Raw genomic sequence first — 6,074 nt, forward strand, 5'->3', positions numbered from 1 at the left:
TACAGGTTCAGCTCTTTATTGGCCAACTTAACAAAAGCAGTTTAGTCAAAAAGACCAAAGCCCCTGTCATCTTCAGACTCCTCGGACTCTTCCTTCTTTGCTTCCACTTTCTTCTCCTCAGCTGGGGCGGCAGCAGTGGATGGAGCTGGACCACCAGCAGGCGCAGCTCCAGCTGCTGGAGCGGGCCCACCAGCCCCTACATTGCAGATGAGGCTCCCAATGTTGACATTGGCCAGAGCCTTGGCAAACGAGCCAGGCCAGAAAGGTTCAACGCTGACACCAGCTGCTTTAATGAGGGCACTGATCTTATCCTCCGTGACTGTCACCTCATCATCATGCAGGATGAGGGTGGAGTAGATGCAGGCAAGCTCGGAGACAGAAGCCATGCTGTAGACTGCCAGCACAGTGCTAGTCGCCGGATGAAGTGAGGGCCTCACCCCAACGCGGCCTTAGCTTCCTCGGAAGGACCGAGCACCTTGGCGGCAGCTGAGGAAAAGCTCAGTTTTTTAAAAACAAGATTTTAGTTCAGTTTTAATTGAAATACACCTCTTCCCTGTCTCCGCTCTCCAACCCCCCCCTCAGTTTCTTAGTTTTACTTGTGGTGTTGGGGATCTGCCCCCAGGCCCGCCAAACCTCTGGGACCTCTGGGCAAGCATTCGCCAGAGCTTTCTTTCACTTCTACTTTTTAAAAACCTTTTTAAAATTTTTTTCTACTTTTTAAACACATTTTTAAAATTTTTATTTCATGTGCATTGGTGTTTTGCCTGTATATACGGCTGGGTGAGGGTGTGAGTTACAGACCTGTTTGTGCTGCTTTGTTGGTGCTGGCAACTGAGCCCAGGTCTTCTGGAAGAGCAGCCAGTGCTCTTAACTACTGAGCCATCTCTCCTGCCCTGATTTGAAAATGTTATGTATTTATTTAGAGAAGGTTCTCATTTTTTGTAGGGCTGGTGTTTGAACCTAGGGTCTCACACATGTTAGACAGGTCATTCATACAGCTACGTCCTCAGCCCTCCTCTGCAAGTTGGCTCCAGTGACTTGTCAGTGAAGGAATAGACTGGCCAGCAGGATCGAGGGCAAGTGGATAAAGAGCAATGGCTTCCTTCTTCCATGTCTTTTTGTATAGGCTGCCAGCAGAAGGTATGGTCCAGATTTAAGGTGGATCGCTGAATCTCAGAAGATCTTGATTTAGGTGAGTCTTCCCAGTTCAAATAATCCAATTGGGGGGAAAATCCCTCCCAGGTGAACCTAGCCATTTGGGTTTTAGTTAACTTCAGATGTAGGCAAGTTGATAACCAAGAACAGCTGTCACACAAGGCAAATGCTCTTTCACTGACATATAGACCCAGCCTTTGTTTTATTATGTTTTTAAAAAAAGATTTGTTTGTTTCTTTGTTTGTTTGCTTGTTTATTTATTTATATGTAAGTACACTGTAGCTATCCTCCAGAAGAGGGCATCAGATTTTGTTACAGATGGTTGTGAGCCACCATGTGGTTGCTGGGATTTGAACTCAGGACCTTCAGAAGAGCAGTCGGCACTCTTAACCACTGAGCCATCTCACCAGCCCGTTTTGTTATGTTTTGATTTAGAACTGTGGTGGTTTGAAAAATGGCCCCCATAGACCAAGAGGGAGTGGCACTCTTAGGAAGTATGGCCTTGTTGGAGGAAGTACATCACTACAGGGTGGGTTTTGAGGTCTCAGAAGCTGAAGCCAGGTCAGTGTCTCACAGTCTCTTCCTGCTGTCTGATGATCTAGATGTAGAACTCTCAGCTCCTTCTCCAGCACTATCTCTGCCTGTGTACCACCATGCTTCCCTCCATGATGATAATGGACTAAACTTCTGAACTATAAGCCAGCCCCAGTGAAATGGTGTCCTTTATGAGTTGCCAAGGTCATGATGTCTCTTCACAACAATAGAACCCTAACACAGAATGTCACTGCATGGTCATGCTGGCTTTAAACTCACAGTCCCAAGTGCTAGTATTACAGGTGAGTGGTATCATGCTGAATGGAGAATTGTTGATCTGTGCTCTCTTTGACTGATAAGAAAGGCAAGGGGAACAATCCTGGTGGTGACACATTTTGCAAATCATGTTGCTATTTCCTGATTACACTGTTGACTTCTGTCTGAGCATTGAGGTCACCTTTGAAGCAGGGCTTCTCAGAGCTGTCATTACCTCACCAGTTTAAAACAGGAAGAAGATTGTAGCTCTAGAAATGAGTTTCCAGCTGTGCCCTGTCAGCCTGAAGCTCTGGCCTAAATGACCCCATCCTGGGCCCTCATCCCTGAGCGTCCTTAGCAGGCAGGGCCTTTCCTCCAGAGATCAGTGAGTAGATTTGGTTTTTCTTTTTGTAGGATTTTTGCAAATGGGGAGAATATCAGCCTTTAGTCTTCCTATTCTTGCGTTTGTTTTTGATATTGGACTGTGAAGGCCTTAGGGACTGCATGTGGCAGCAGGCATTTAATTGAAGCAATGGTACAGACATTCACCTGGGATCTCTTAGTGTCCCAGAACCTGCTCTGTACACCAGGCTGGCCTCAAACACAGAGGTCCCACCTGCCTCTACCTCCCGAGTGCTGGGATTAAAGGCATGCCCCACCATGCCTGGAAATTTGGTCCATTGTTTTTCCCTTTGGTTTTGGTTTTGGTTTTCAAGATAGAGTCTCATTTAGCTCATTTAGTTTCAGTCTTGGTATGATCTTGAACTCCTGATCCTCCTGTCTCTACCTCTTCCCAAATGCTAAGATTATAGGTGTATGTCACTACACCTACATCCTTCCCTTCCCTTCCCTTCCCTTCCCTTCCCTTCCCTTCCCTTCCCTTCCCTTCCCTTCCCTTCCCTTCCCTTCCCTTCCCTTCTTCTCTTCCCTTCCCTTCATCCCTTCCCTTCCCTTCCCTTCTTCCCTTCCCTTCCCTTCTTCCCTTCCCTTCCCTTCCCTTCCCTTCCCTTCCCTTCCCTTCCCTTCCCTTCCCTTCCCTTCCCTTCCCTTCCCCTTCCTCTCCCCACCCCCCCCCTCTCTCTGAGAATGAAAGGGTTTTGCAATGTAGCTTAGTTATTGAGCCTGGAATTCTTCCTGACTCAAACACTCAAATGTTGGAATTACAGTCGTGTGCCACCATGCCTAGCTGTCAGAAGTTTACGAAGCTGAAGAAGGCCACACTCAGGTGTCTGAAGGTAATATAGCAGTCCCACTGAGGGAGAAGAGCTGAATTATGACTACGAGTTCCAGGGAGGGTCAAAGAAAAGTCTGAAGAGAAGGAATGAGGATGAGAGATAGTTCAAAGGACATGATAACTGACCAGGAAGGGGTGTGTGTGTGTGTGTGTGTGTGTGTGTGTGTGTGTGTGTGTATGTGTATGTGTATGAGAAAGAAAGAGAGAGAGAGAGAGAGAGAGAGAGAGAGAGAATGTGTGTATGTGTGTGTGTATGTGTGAGAGAGGATCAGACAGACTAAGAGACAGAGACACACATGCTGCCTCAGGACTTCCCCGATGTGGTCCCAGGCTGAGATCTTTGTGGCCAAGTTCCTCAGGGGAATTGCTCTCTTGGCTTGCCCACAGATTTCCTGTAACTCTTGAGCCTCACAGTTTTCTCAGTCTCAGAGTTTTTTGTTTTGTTTTGTTTTTTAAATTATTTATTATTGGTTTACACATTAGTCTTTCCTTTCCTTCCGTGCATGGCCTGCTTGTATGTCTATGAAGGTGTCAGGTTCCCTGGAATAAGAGCTGCAAACAGTTGTGAGCTGTGGTTGCTGGGAATTGAACCTGGTTCTCTGGAAGAGCAGCCAGGGCTCATAACTACTGAGCCATCTTTCCAGCCCCAGCCTCATGTTCTTAAACAGAAGGAAAACCAAACAAACAATAAACAAACAAACAATGTATTTGCTGTGGACCAGATAGATATGGCTCTCCATGAACATACTGAAACTCAGACACCAAGGTGAGAGTAATAAGTGGGGACAGGGCTGAGGTGCATCTCAGGAAAACTTAGGCTGAGGCCCTGGGCTCAATTCCCAGAATAAAAGGTGTGTGTCACCATGCCCAGCTGTCATGCTTGCCCCTTCCTCTTAGTATGGTAGCTATGAGGGCTCTGCCCTTAGGCAGTGTTAGTGCCCCACAAACAGTCTCAAGGGATAGTCTGTCCCTTTCTCTTTTTAAAAAGCCTTTCTTTAATTTATGCATGTGGGGATTCCAGGACGGCCAGATGGAGGCTTCAGATCCTTGGAGTTGGAGCAGTAGGAGTTTGAGAGCCATCAACTTGGGCACCTTTATCTGCTGAGCCATCTCACTATGCAGAGCAGGTTGACCTTGAATGCCACAAAATCCCCCTGCTTCGGTTGGGATTGCCCAGCTGTGAGGGTTTCCTTCCGTCTCCCTGCCCTTCACACTCCGCTGGGCGTCTAACTTCCCATTTCTCCTTTTGTAATGAGCGTACTTATTCTGCTTCTGTTCCTCCGATGAAGCTTGGAAGCTCAGGACTTGCTCAATATGACAGATTCAAAACTGTAGGAAGATCCGGTTCCCTTCAGCCTCAGGATGAACCATATATTAAGTTACACCTTGTTGTGTGTAATTACTATAAAACAATCTCTGCTATTGCCGGCTACTCTGCCCACAGTGGTCTCCCTGCCCCCATGGCTATCCCCACGAGGCAGTCTGCCCAAATTCCCTCGGTTTGCTTGCTGCCAAACTACTTACATTCCTTGTCATCCACCCCCTATAGCTAGCTGTCACAAATACCCGTAGCCCAGTAAAATCAAAACCCCAGAGGCTTGTAAATTATCAGTCAGATTTACATCAGTAAATACTCAACCCACAAAATGCCCCACATAATGAACCCAGAGTCAATTGATATTTATACAAGCTGCCCACCTAGATTGGACAAATTGCCCTATATTACTCTATTGCTCTTCTTCGATATTCATAGCTACCTGTGGCTACTTCAAGTCACATGGATCCGGTTTGTCCTCCATCTTTCTCTGTCCTTTCTCTGTCTCTCTGTCCCTCTCTGTCCTGTCTCTAAAACTCTCAGCCCGCCTTTCTTTTCTACTGCCCAATCACAGGCTCTAGCCTTTTCTTATACCTGCCCTCACCCATGTGTCCACAGCAATCCACACCACCTGAATGTGGTGACATTTTAGGTGACATTTTAGGTGACAGTTTAGGAGCTGGGTTTAGTGGTACGCCCATTGTCTGGGAGGCAGAGAATGGCAGACCTCTGAGTTCCAGGCCAGTCAGGGCTACACAGAGAAACCTTGGAGAGACACAGACAGACAGACAGACAGAGACAGAGACAGAGACAGAGATGGGGGTACACCAGTGAGGAAAGCCGCTGACCTTGCAGGCTGAAAAGATTGCTCAGCACAGAGAGAATTAAACTGTATTACAGCACCTCTGCCCTTATCCCATTTGTGCAGCATGGGCGACAACCTGGAGCCTCATGGCGCTGTGCCATGACCTACTGCCCCAGCTTCATTCTCCCTTAGCTTTTGAGACAGAGTCTTCCATCTTCCTAAATTACTCAAACTTGCCACCCTCCTGCTTTAGCCTCTCAAGTAGCTGTGATCACAGGTTTATGTGACACTATGCCTTATTTGTATGCTTTTTAAAATAAATAGTAAAATTACACATTCGTGTTGTTTTTTTAAAAAAATCAGTTAATAAAGAAATGTTTAAGGCTCATTCTACCAAAATAGCCACTGTTTGGAATCAGGTTGTGGAGGGATGTTGCGCTGTTGCTCACCTAGGAGGCATGAAGGCCTCGGTCATTCTAGACCTAGTAAAAGAGGTACGGTGGCACAGGGTGATGATCCCAGCACAGTGGTGCTGGGGGCAGGAAGATCCAGAGGCACCCTCAGCTGTCTAGCAGCTCAATGTGTGTGTGTGTGTGTGTGTGTGTGTGTGTGTGTGTGTGTGTGTATGTGTGTTTGAGGCAGAGTTCTTCTGTGTAGCCCTGGCTGTCCTGGAACTTGCTGTGTAGACCATGCTGGCTTTAAACTCAGAGATCTGTTTATTTCTTTCTCCAGAGTGCTGAGAATAAAGATGTACACCACCATGCCTGGCAAGATTT

At 47.0% G+C, this 6,074-nt stretch overlaps 1 long non-coding RNA gene and 1 pseudogene across 1 annotated transcript; one reads left to right on the forward strand and one right to left on the reverse strand.

Moving 5' to 3' along the window:
• Positions 1-468, reverse strand: Gm17511 (predicted gene, 17511; annotated as a pseudogene).
• Positions 1,798-5,897, forward strand: Gm31897. Its single transcript, XR_378503.3, has 3 exons — positions 1,798-1,991; positions 3,111-3,179; positions 4,200-5,897. It is a non-coding gene; the product is annotated as a predicted gene, 31897 (long non-coding RNA).
• The last annotated feature ends 177 nt before the right edge of the window (positions 5,898-6,074 follow it).

This window comes from Mus musculus, chromosome 7 (assembly GCF_000001635.26).
Source record: "Mus musculus strain C57BL/6J chromosome 7, GRCm38.p6 C57BL/6J".
NCBI lineage: Eukaryota > Metazoa > Chordata > Mammalia > Rodentia > Muridae > Mus > Mus musculus.